General features: G+C 45.5%; 2 pseudogenes; both read right to left on the bottom strand.

The window, feature by feature from the left end:
* Positions 1-388: 388 nt before the first annotated feature.
* On the bottom strand, positions 389-2,272 carry LOC103207988 (annotated as a pseudogene).
* Positions 2,273-3,610: 1,338 nt separating this feature from the next.
* On the bottom strand, positions 3,611-12,447 carry LOC103207201 (annotated as a pseudogene).
* Positions 12,448-13,319: the final 872 nt, after the last annotated feature.

The raw sequence follows: 13,319 nt of genomic DNA, 5'->3' as shown, positions 1-13,319 counted from the left end.
GGGAGAAATGAAGATAGGGTGGGAAATATTTAGCATTTTACCTCGATAGAAAGTGAAAGAACTCGATTCCAGAAACTGTCTTAGGCTAAAATTCTGAAGCTCTTTATTCTGAATAGGTGTCAGGTCAGATCTTAGGGAAAGACAAGGGGGCAGGATGAAGTCAGGAAGAGGGAGGGAGGGAAGGGTTTCCATGCCCCACCAATGTGACATCACTACACAGTAGGAGGCAGCTCAGGAAAAGACATTGTCACAATGGATGGTTGATTGGTTGATGCTGGTGGAAGCCCCATCAAAGTTTATTCTTTTTTTTTCGGTCTTGTATACATTTATTTCTCAGAATACGACAGGGCCTATTACCAAGCTGCTGTCAAAATGGGGTGAATGTGCATCAGAGTGCATTAGGTACATTCTTGGTAGCTGGTTTATCAGCTTGGGCTCTCTGAAAGTCCCTAATTTCCTCAGGGGTATGCAAATACTGCTCTATTTCACTATCAGAAATATTCTCATCTCCAGTGACTGTGCAGACAGGAGGTGTGGGTCGGAGCTGCTTTGGGGGCTTCAGCATGCTGGGTAGAAGGAGAAGGGCAGGACTAGCTGGTCGCTTCCCAACAGGCAAATCTAAAGAGCTATTCCCCACCTTTTCTTCTGTCTTTGCCCCTGCCCCAGTCCCTGCAGCTCCCTCTCATAGGCTCCATTTCTCCTGTTCCATCCTGAAAGGCCTTGCAGACCAGGGTGTGGCGGTGCTGGAGAACGTCTCCCATGTGCTTCACCACAGACCATTTGTTGTTTCAGGATCTGCAACCAGGCTAGCTGCTCAGCCATCTTTAGCAGCACAGCCAGCAGCTCATACAGGCGGGAGGAAGCAAGGTATGGCAACTCTACATTTGCCAATTTTCAAAATTGGGCAAGGGAACATGTCAGACGTCCTGAAGGCTGCAGTGACTGCCAGGCCAGGAAAGCAGCTGCAGTGAGGAGAGGCAAAGGGTACCGTCCAGTCACCAGCCACGTCTCATTCGCCAGCTCCAGTAACTGTAATGTTCGTGACAGCATTTTCTCTTTGTCTTCCACATATTTGGCTGGCACAGATGGGGAGACTTGAAACAATTTGAAGCTGCTACAGTAGGTCTTCATTAGGTCTGCCAAGCACAGAGCTGGCACATCTAGCCCTGGAGGCTTCACTATCTGCATGTGGGTGCCAGAAAACACACCCAAATCAGCATATATCAAGGTGCAGATGGTTCCCATGGTTAGGGCCCAGTTATGCTGCCCGCAGATGATTAAGACACAGCACCCAACCAACACCTCCTTCTTTTGCAGCCTCATAGCACGAATGCCACATTCGTCCCTTTCCCTCAGATGTGAACAAGATGAACTAAACAACTTGATAGTAAATAAGTATTCATCCTTTTAGTATTATTGTTTATAATAATAACAGACATGGCTACAGAAAACAAACCTATGTATAATACATTTGTTAAAAGACCAAACACAAATTACATTTCTCAGTCATTTTTCTTGCCCTAGGTCCCACCCCCTTCCTTCCTCTCTAAGCCATGTTGTTGTCCATGGCAACTTAGAAACTGTCCTGAGTTTCATAATGGTTGGTGGTATCTATACTTCCTACCAAGGATCCCTGGTGGCATAGTGGTTAAGCACTTGGCTGCTAACTAAAACGTTGATGGTTCAAACCCACCAGCCACTCAGCAGGAGAAAGATGTGGCAGTCTGCTTCTGAAAAGATGACAGTCTTGGAAACCCTACAGGGCAGTTCTACTTTGCCCTATAGGGTCGCTATGAGTCAGAATCAATTTGGTAACAGTGGGTTTAAGGAATCACATGCCCTGGAAACTCCAGAAAATTTGGTAGAATAACTTTCTTTTAATTATTACACCCATCCAAATATTTTTCCCTTTCTTCCTCCTTGTCCCCACCTAATTCTCTTCTTATACTTGAAATAGATATTTGCAGTTATTTGGACATTATAACAGATGTAATCCAAGTGAATAACACATTAAGAAGAATTCTGAGGCAGAATGTAAGGGATCAAAGTTTTAAGATGAACAGTAGGTGTACATTTTGGGCGTCTGTACATTCTGAGAAGCTGATAATTGAGGTATTTAGCAATTCAGATTTTATCAAAATTCTATCTTAACACTGAAGAGTTTGTCCAAAGGATATACTTGGGGCTGTGTTTCAGGGTTTGTCAATGAGAAATTGAACCATTAGTGCCTTTGACTGAAGAATAGGATTTAAGGCCACTGACCTCACCTCATGGCATCCCAAAGAATAAAGGATCACCCTTTGAGAATATGTAAACACCTCCACAATGGAGAAGGGAGGGGAGGGGATGGACAGACATCCATAACCAACAGGTCTGAGAGGACAGACACCAGCACAGCTCTATGTTTCCTGTATCTGGTTCCAACATTTATTATACTGATAGGTTAAGAATACTAGGATAGATAAGTAATATTGTCTCTTACAGAAAATTGTAATGATAATGATTAAAGACTTTGAAGATTTCACAGAAACATCAGCATTTAAACAGTCAGACAGAGTCTTTGTGACCAGTGCATCTTCTCACAGTGGAAAATGGTCTGGGGGCAGATTTTTTTAAAATATCTAAATGACAAAAACAATGCCATTAACAGCCCATAATGCTAGCCTAGGCATCACCTGGCTTCAAACATGTCTCCACTGACTGTGGTTTTCCACCACAAGAATAGGAAAATGGAATTCTCTGGCTCTTCCGGACTACAGACACCTGACCTAAGTCACTGAGCAAAGGCTCCTGACCCTTTGGAAGTTGACCCTGTCTTTCTGCTTTCTTCTTGTGATATTATAACTGATTTTGCAGCAGAGGACCCACAATTATGCCCATGGATTTCATGTTAACACCCGGGTACCAGGGAAAAGGAGGTTTTCTCCATTGTCACAAAGCCACGCTGCTGGCCTGCAGGAACATTCTGTCCTACTGGGACTGAGAAGCCCCTCCAGCCCCCTGAACACTTTGTAAGACACTGCACATAGTGATGACTCCCCAGAGAAAAGTCCTGTAAAAGTGACACCAGTGTTGTGCAGAACAAATAAACATCAATGAGCACAATGCCTACTTTTGAAACAAATGCCTTGCACACAAGAATTTCTGTACAGAACAGCATATTTGCTATAAAGTAAAGCCCTGGCCTTTGCACAACCTCACTAACTGCCATCCTCACTCCATTTTCCCTACAAGTGATAGTAGCAGCAGAGGAGATGGCCCCACCTCCTCAAGGTACAGACACTACTTCTGCCTCAATCCTAATGGTGGGAATCCTGGTTTTGTAGAATCCGGACAAAGGCCACCTGGAGCATCTACGAATGACCAGTATGGTAAAGCCTAAAACCTGGAGTTGAGGCAAAAACGCACTTGCCCTGGTCCAAAGTCCACTCTGGAGCCAAGCAGAGAGGCCCAGCTGAGTCACCACAGGCCCTTCTGCCTCAGTGGGTCTCTGCTGCTGGGATCCGAGAGGTGCACAGGAAGTCAGATTTCCAATAGCTTCAGGGTTTAGGGTGTAAAAGGAGGATTCAGCGAGGACTCCTCAGTTGCCCCATACCACGGCTGCTTAGCTCTACAATGTTCCTTCTTTTATCTGTTGGATAAAGAGGTTTCTCTCATTTTCCAGAGTCCGTCCGTTTTGAGCCTGAACAATACACGTGGGCCGATGAAGGTTGAGCATGTATATCAAATGCTGCTTCTCGTTCTTGAGCTCCTCAATTTGGGCCTTCAGCTCAGCATTTACACTCTCCAGTTTCTCTGACTCCTGGGAGGCAAATGACAGAAGCATTAAGAGTGGAGCCAAAAGGTCAGTAAAGAGGGGGTAACCAGGGATAATGCCTGGGTGGCACAGGGAGCCTGAGGCCCCCTAGGCCTCTTCAAGTAGGGATTGGCCTGCCGAGGGACACCGCCGTCTGTCTACTACAGTGTCCCACAAATCTGGGAAAGGAGCGTTAAGTCTGGAACAATCCAGACCCTTGTGAAGCCTTTAACTGTGGAGGATTCTTTAGAGATGCCCTTGAGTTTCTACCACAGAGGCACACTGTGACTCAACCAGTAACAGAGCTACAGTGGAACCAATGGTTCAGAACCCTCTTCTGCATGGAGCCCAAGAGCCCACATGTAGGTCTTCTGGGCCTGCAAGGGCCTTGGGGGCTGGGGGAGAAATCAGCTCATGGTCCTTAATTTTTTTTATAAGTTCCTGATCTCACCAAGGAGTTTATTTCCACAGGAAAATGTGCATAGGACACAAGATTTCATAATTTTTACTGACCCCTGAGGCAATCAACAGAATCTTGGGGGTCCTGGGCCCTGGGTCAAGCCTCTGCCTGGTCTATCTATGCTTAGGGGAGGGGGCACAGCCATGGGAAGGCTGTCTGGCAGCCTGGCCTCATAGCCCACCCTGCCTCCTCACAGACACTGATGCCCCTGGTTCTCTCTTCAGGAAAAGGAGCTGGCTGAGCTTAGCCGGGAGTTCAGACTGTTGGATGAGTCAGGGAGAAGGGCAGTGGAGTTAAGGACTAGACAAGAGCTCCAAGGAAGTATTACCACTGCTTGTGGATTAAGGAAATCACTTGTTTGAAGAGATTAATTAATGGCTTTTCACAGTGAGCCAAATGAGAACTGATAGCTTCCTTTCCTTGGGAAAATGGGCAAGCGAAGCTTCTCTAAATGGGCTCATGTATCCTGCATCCTGGAAAGTGCTGGACATTATGGGCCAGCTGAGGATGCTGGGAGTCTGGGCATCAGATGATCCTGTGGCTTTTAATTCACACATCTGCTTTTTATACTTCTACAGTCACGTGTATTGTGCTAACAGCTTTGTTGCCTCCTCATTCTGCAAATGGCATTTCTGCTACCAACTACAAGGTCCTTCTTGGGAAAACACTTTCCGGTAGGTTTTTTTTTTTAAAAAAAAAAAAACAAAACAAAACCCTCTGATATTGAAGGAGCTGTGGTAGTGCAGTGGTTAAGGCATTTGGCTATTAACCTAAAGGTCGGTGGTTTGAACCCACCAGCCGCTCTGCAGGAAAAAGATGAGGCCATCTGCTTCTGTAAAGATCTACAGCCTTAGAAATGCTGTGAGGCAGTTCTACTCTGTCCTAAAGGGTTGCTATGAGCCGGAATTGTCTCAAGGGCAGTGAGCTCTCATGTCAGCATGAGGTTAGGGGAGGGCAGGCCTGAGCAAGCAGAAGGGACAAGGCTAGAAGGCTCTCACTTTTTACAGGCACTCTGTCTCCTTCTTATTTTGGCACTTGGCAGCCAAAATCTTGTTTCTTTCCCATCACTGCTTTTTCCTTTCATCTTCTTCAGGGGCTACCTGTAAAGTCCAGAAGGCACACATTCAACCAAAACCAAACCTGTTTCCACTGAGTCGATTCCACCTCATGGAACCCATGTGTTAGAGCAGAACCACCCCACAGGGTTTTCCTGGCTGAACCTTTGACAGAAGAGATCGCCAAGCCTTTTGTTCTGCAGTGCAGCTGACTAGGTTTTAACCACCAGTTTTTAGGTTAGTAATGGAGTGCAAACTGGTTTGGTGGAGTCACCCAGGGACCTTCACACACGTAACAGGAGACAAGAAATGTCACCTACCTCAAGTGTGTTGCCTTTCACTTCCAATAAGAACTGGCAAATCAAAGTGGCTCTAGTGAAATTCCAAAAACTGTTAGTTAGAAATTATATTGGTATAATTGTTGTTGTTGTTAGGTGCCCCAGGTTGGCTCTGACTCATAATGACCCTGTGTATAACAGAATGAAATGCTGCCTGGTCATGCGCCACCCTCACAATCCTTCCTATACCACCACCTAAGGCCATCATTGTAGCCACTGTGTTAATCCATCTTGTTGAGGGTCTTTCCCTTTGTTGCTGACCCTCTACTATACCAAGCAGGATATCCTTCTCCAGGGAATGGTCCCTTCTGACAACAGGACCAAAGTAGTTGAGATGAAGTCTGGCCGTTCTCACTTCTAAGAAGCATTCTGGTGGCACTTCTTCCAGGACAGATTTGTTTGTTTCTCTGGCAGTCCATGGTATTCTTTGTCAACACCAGAATTCAAAGGAATCAACTCTTCTTCAATCCTATTCACTAACCAGTTTTCACATGCATATGAAGCAACTGAAAATACCATGGCTTGGGTTAGGCACACCTTAGTCTTCAAAGTGACATCTCTGCTTCCTAATACAGTATTAGTCAATTTTAATCTATTTTAAAAACACATTTGGATTTTGAACTAGGAGTTTGATATTCAAACTGATGACCACAGGTACAGATTGTAATCATTCAGAGAAGGTAACAGATTGTAAATGTTCCTTTCCCCTAGAATGAGGAATGATGACTAGATCCTCACCCAGCCACAAGCCGCCCTGTCTATTCTTTGATTCAGGTCTTATGCTCGTGACCGAAGGACAACTCCATTCATCTCTGTCTTTGTCTGACAATTTGGGTGAAGCCCAGGCAATCCTGGAGAGGAGGAACTCGCATCCCTTCCTATCCAAAATGGCATTCTCAGTCCATGGCTGGGGTGTCACCTGTGGGTGGTGAGCTACACCCATCCATCGATTCATCTCACAACTAAATACTGATCCCCTCCCTGAGTCCCTCCCTAAGCCAGGCCTGGAGATCCTCAGAGAGCAGAACTGCCTGCTTTAGGATCTAGTCTTCCATGGAAGTGTGCTTAATCCTGACCTCATCTGAGCACTGACAGGGAATCAGCAAAATCCACCTGCTGGAGATCAGAGTCCAGCTGGGATGATGTGTTCCTGGTGGGACAAGTGGGTGAAGGTTTAGGCTGCCAATGTCAGACCCTGTTAGCTCTGGACAGTGAGAAAGAGGGCGAGGAACCACATTTCAAACAAAACAACAGCTAGGACACCATAGTCACCTCATACCTGATTTTTTCCTGTTCTTTTGACTACACGGCACTGACTTTGCTTGGACTGAGATGGAAGGCCCAACAGCTTTGCAATTTAAAGACACAAAGGCCAAAAGAGAAATATGATGAAAGGAACTTTTACCTTTTATCTTTTAGATCCTAGAATCATTACAAGGGATATATTTGGGCTTTAGACTAAATTGTCTTTGAATGTCAACTTTGCCACTTATTAGCTGTGCAACCTTGGGCAAGTTATACCCTCTGAGCCTCAGTTTCCTTATTTCTCAAAGAGAACTGATCATATTACCTACCTAAGAGAGTAGATATGAGGATCAAATTAATTAAGATGTAAAACGCTTTGAGCAGTGTCTAGCTTATAGTAAATGCTTTATGAGTTTTAGTTATTATCATTAACATCATCACTATCTTCATCAAGAACTCAGCAACCGTACAGATAGATATTTAGGATAGAAGGGAAAGAATTCAGGATTTTCTCACATGAGAAAATGACTTGAAAGTAGAGCAGATCTTAGAATCATGGACTACCAGGGCTGGAAAAGGCTTTCTGAAGACCACTGTGATGCAGTGAATTACTTAAGATGGGCTTCCTAGACAGGGTCTTTATAACTCCCATCAGATGGCTGGGAGGAATACGCAAATGTAAGGTGTCTGTGACCTACCAAGGGGATTGGATAGCTTGTTAATAATACAAATAAGGTTACATGGCACCCTGGTGGGGGTGGAACCATGGAAATAAAGTGTATGGAACCCTAACATGGGGATTGGTCAGTTTTTGCATCTCGACCAGATTTAAAATGAGCCGTCCAGAGGTGGAAAAAGGGAATCTCACTGCAATCTATACAGAAGAACAGGAGTAGAGTGTGTCCTCGGATCTGAGATTCCTGCATTGGATCTCCTTGGCAGAGATGATGGAGTGATGGCAGAGTTGGCAGCAGCAAAGGCAGCAGAACTAACAGAACCAAGAGACGGGCACGAGACAGAGTCGGGGGCTGGCTGGCCCATGGAGAGTGAAAGCTGAATGAGTACCTTTGGGCAGGAGGCTTGCTGGCAGAGTGGGGTGAATCTATCGGCAGAGCTAAAAGAGCTTCGTAATATTTGCCACAGCAGGGCAGAGGCCAGGTCAAGAGGCCAAGGACCAAAGAGAAGCATGCCTGTGGGCCTGGCCAAAGGAAGGCTGTCCTGATGAAAAATCGTATCCTGAGAGCATTCCTGAACTTGAATTGTAATCTGTTGCTTCCCTAATAAACCCTATGATTGTGAGAATTGTCTGTGAGTTCTGTGGGGCTATTGCGATAAATTATCAAGCCTAGCAGAGAAGTAGAGAGTGCCATGGAAGGGATGGCTGGTGTCAGAGTTGGTAAAAAGGGTTAGAGGGTGGCGGCATGTCTCATCTCTTGCTTCATGGGAATCAGCCTTGGTTTGCCGATGGTGATTTTCTCTCCCCCTCGTGAAGTTAGAGCAGTGGGACTATGCTGCCCCTGTGCCCTTTTTCACAATGATCAAGTTCAACTTCCTCATTTTACAAATGAGGAAACTGAAATACAGTGTGGCTGGTAGTAATATAGCCAAGGAAACCCCAGAGTGTGAGGAATCACCTGCTCATAGTCACCAGACCAGTAAATTGGAAAAAACAAAAAACCAACCCTAGTTGCCATTGAGTTGATTCCAAATCATGGTGACTCCATGTTGTAGAGAAGAACTGCTCCACAAGGTTTTCAAGGCTGTGACCTTTTGGAAGCAGATCACCAGGCCTTTTTCTGAGGTGCCTCTGGATGGGATCAAACTGCCAACCTCTTGGTTAGTAGTCGAATGCTTAGCCATTTCCGCCACCCATGGATGTAAGCCCAGGCTCCTCCTCTGGTATCGTCCCTTTGCCCTCCTGCCTGGTCTCCATCATCACAACTGCCTCACTCTGTCTTGTCACCTTCCCAGAGGTGGCCAAGATCTGGGAAAAAGGCTCATGCTGCCCAAACGTGGGGGATGCCTGTGGTCCAATGGCTTAGTGTGTTCTTTTACAATGAGAATTACAGCAGCCAAGGGACTTGAATCATCAAGTAGACCATCTGGTGTGTTCTCCTCCCAGTAGAAAAACCTACTTAACTGACTTAAGATCACAAGGCCATTTGGTGAACACAGAATCAGAGCAGCTGAGCTGGGTGGCTTTCAGGAGTGTTTCCATGAAGCGGACTGCCTGCTTCTTCCTCTGGAGAACTTTCCAATTATCCTTCCAAAATGCTTTCATTTCATCCATGAGAATCCTACTATTTTTATTACATCCTACTATCTCAAGATACTTGATTAAAAAAAAAATCATTGTTTCTTGGTCCACCCTGCACTGTTCATTATGAACTGGGCACCAATGAACATGCTGTGGGGAATGGTTCTTCCCTTCATGACATCCTCTGAGGATAACTGAGGCACAGCTAATGCCCCTAATGATGCCTTATGGATACACGGCATCATAAGTAGTGCCAGATACTGTTCATTGAATGCTAAATATCAGCCCAGCCCTCTGCTCAACCCTGAATAAATATCATCTTATTTAAGTCTCAGGTCAATCTTATGCAGGAGTCATTATTACCCCCCTTTTAGATTCTTAATCAATCTCTTTTTAAACTTAGTCTTTTTGGTTGGTTCATCACCTCTAGTCCAAAGGTTGTGACCATGTCAGTTAAGTAAACTTGAAACATTCCTGTGTCTGAGCCATCTTGTTTTGTTGTTGTTGCTAGGTGCCATCAAGTCAGTTTTGACTCACAGCAACCTTATGTACAACTGAATGAAACACTGCCTGGTCCTGCAGCATCCTCACAATCCTTGCTATGCTTGAGCCCATTGTTGTAGCCACTGTGTCAACCCATCTAGTTGAGGGTCTTCCCTTTTTTACTGACCCTTTACTTTGCCAAGCATGATACCCTCCTCCAGGGACTGATCCCTCCTAATAACATGTCCAAAATACATGAGACAAAGTCTTGTCATTCTTGTTTCTAAACACCATTCTTGTACTTCTTCTAATATCAATTTGTTCGTTCTTCTGGCAGTCCATGGTACGATATTCAATATTCTCCACTAACACCATAATTCAAAGGCATCAGTTCTTCTTCAGTCTTCCTTATTCACTGTCCAGCTTTTACATGCATATAAGGCAACTGAAAATACCATGGCTTGGATCAGGTACACCTTAGTCCTCAACATGACATCTTTGCTTTTTAACACTTTAAAGAGGACTATTGTAGCAGATTTCCCCAATGCTACTTCCATGGGTACCATCTTATATGGGTCTTCATTTTGTAACCATGCAATAAAGGCCAACAAATAGCAGACACCTCAGCTCTGACATCCTTAAGCACCACACCATTGCTAGCAACTGCCTCCCTAACTTCTCTCCTTGCCTATTACTCCCAGGTGTCTCACAGAAGATCACTGAGTGGGGAACAGTGCAAGTGCCAGAAACAGAACTGAACTTAGAGAAGACAACTGGGACTAAGTTGTGAGCACTGGCACAGAGAAGTGTGAAGCTGGCTGGCTATGCCTTGCTCTACTTGCTGGGTACCTGGGTCCCTATAGCAATGAAAATAATCACTGCGCTCCATGTTTCTTCAGGACTAGACACATAAGTGAGCTCAACCCATCTCAAGGCATTAAATACCATCTATATGACTTCCAACTTAACATCTCTATCTTTAGCTCCCCTTGAACTTCAGACCCCCATATCCATTGTCTTTCTGACACCTCCACTGGGGTGTTGAATAGGATGGAACTCTTGCTCTTGTCCTAAACCAACCTTCTACAGTGTTCCCAGTCTAACCAGTAAGTGAACACTCTGCCCTTACTGTTGCTGAGACCAAAAAGTTTGGAGTCAATTTTCTGTCCTCTTTTTCTTGTACCCTGTGGTACTTAAAGTTGTATGTCAAGTTGGCTGGGCCTGGTTGAATGGCTGGGAAGCTGGTGGTAGTTATTCCCCATGATGAGACTGGCAATCAGCTCCATGGTGGGATCTACCACAAGCAGCTGAGTAGCTGCTTTAGGGAAGTGGCCTGCTTCCTGTAAATAAGCAGCAGCTTTGGGAATGGTCTCTAGCTTATGGCACACTTGAACCCTGTATGTAGCCATGCAATCGTTCAGCAGCCTACCATGCTCTGCTGACCTTAGAACTTTCAATGGACTGGAATTAATGGCCTGCCGTGTGGTTTGGTTACATCGGGACTGTGCCTTTTCACTTGCCAACCTTGGACTTGTCAGTCTCAGCAGCCAGCAGCTCTCTGAGTGAAGAGATGCCTCTAGCCCCAGTGGGCCAGGAGGAGGAGGCAGAGCTGAAGCCCAAGGTTAAGGGGCTTTCACCCAGCTCCTAGAGCCTGGCACTTTGAACTCAGACTTAAAGCCTCCAAACTCTAAGAGAATAAACTCCTGTTTGTTCAAACATCCCAGTTGTGGTATATTCCTGTCAGAGCAGCACTAGGTAACCAGAACATACCTTATATCCAATCTATCTGTAAATCAGCTTTTCTTTCATAATACACCTAGAATCCAACTGCGTCTCAGCCCCTCCACTGCCCGTCTTGATTCAGAGCCCCTTATCTCCTGCCTAGATTACTGTGGTGGTCTCTTTTCTGTACACTCCCTTCTGTTCCTGCCCTTTGCCATCTGTTTTCAATGTGATGGCCAAGGTGACCATTTAAAAATATGAGTTGGATCATGTCACACCTCTGCTCAAGACCCTCCAACAACTTCCTATCTCACTCTGACTTAATAGTCCTATCTTTACACTAATCAATAAAACCCACTGTGATCTGTCTCTCACCCACTAACCTCAACTCCAGCTTTGCCCCCCACCCTGTACCCCACCCCAGCCTCATGGCCCACCTGCTGCTCTTCAGGTACATCAGCCATACTCCCTCCTCAGTGCCCTTCTTGCTCTTCTCCCAGATGCCCACAAGGTTCCCTCCCTCTCCTCCTTCAAGTCACTCAAATCAAAGGTTGCTGTCAGCACAGCCGTCTCTGCCCTCCTGGTTTAAAGCAACAAGCCATCCCTACCCCATTCTCTGCTCTCCTTCCCTGCTTTGTTTTCCCCTTGTCTTTCACACTTGTCTCTCATGTTACTTATTTACCTATTTTATGTATCGTTGCCTCCACCCAGTAGAAGGTAAGCTTTCTGAGGGCAGTGATTTTGTTTGCTTTATTCACTACCATAGCACCCTGCACCTAGAACATGTCTGCCATGCGGTGAGTATGCACTAAGTATCCACTGACAGAAAGAGCACCTGTGGTAGAACCTACCTCGGCTTTCATGACTGACATCTCAAGGGGTCTGTCACTGACAGTGACCGACTCCAGAGCAGAAGACATCCTATGGCAGAGGTACTTGTTCTGGATGGCAAACTTCAGCTCTGCTCTGATGAATGGTGTTAGAGTGGCAAAATCCTCAAATACCAGTGACCTGGGAGGGGACAGGCAGGGGACGATGCCAGAGGCGCTGACTTCTGAAGCAGAGACCTGGCCTGGGTGTTGAAGCATCATTTTGCTGCAAGACACATCAAAACCAAAACTGCTTTACAGGTTTTAGGGCATGAGATCTTGTCCCCTCTGCAGCCTCCAGCACCAGAGCCCACCCCACAGGAAGTCCTATAAGACACCCTGGTTCTAATTGTTTTTATTTCATGATGCTCATCTTGAATGAAACAGTTCTTAAAACACACAGCTTGTAATAATAATAATAATAATAATAAAAACCAAACTCAGTCAGATCCATCTCATAGAGACCCCTCCTTGGGTTTCCGAGGAGGTATCACTACGGAAGTAGATTGCCCAACCTTCCTTCCAAGGAGTGACTGGTGGGTTTGAACTGCTGGCCTTCTAGCTAGCAGTCAAATAAATGCCTTAGGCACTAGGCCACCAGAGCTCCTACACAGCTCAGTGACATGGATAAAAGGCCTAACTGAAGGTTATGAGGGTTGACCTTTCAGTGCTAGTCTGAACTCAAAAGAGCTATCAGTTTTTGCTGGTATGCATATGCAAATGTAGCCTCAAATAGTTCTGTTGTTACTTAAAAAAACAAAAACAAAAAGCAAAACAAAACAAAAAAACAAACTCATTGCCATCTAGTCGATTTCCAAGGTGGTAAATCTTTATAGATTGTCCTTCCATAGACAATCAAACCCACCTGGTGGGTTTGAACCACCAACCTTCTGGTTAGCAGTCTGATGCTTCAGGCACTGCACTGCCAAAGCTCCTTGTTGCTGTTAGTTGCCTTCAAATTGATTCACGGCCCCGTATGTCACAGAGCAGAACTGCTCCATGGGGTTTTCTCGACAGTAATCGTTAAGTAAGTAAATCACCAGGCCTTTTCTTCTGCAGCATCACTGGGTGGGTTCAAACCCCTAACCTTTAGG

Source organism: Orycteropus afer, unplaced genomic scaffold (genome assembly GCF_000298275.1).
Source record: "Orycteropus afer afer isolate SDZICR_OR568_19922 unplaced genomic scaffold, OryAfe1.0 scaffold00013, whole genome shotgun sequence".
Lineage (NCBI taxonomy): Eukaryota > Metazoa > Chordata > Mammalia > Tubulidentata > Orycteropodidae > Orycteropus > Orycteropus afer.
Note: the sequence above shows the minus strand (reverse complement) of the source record. Positions and strands in the feature narration are given on the sequence as shown.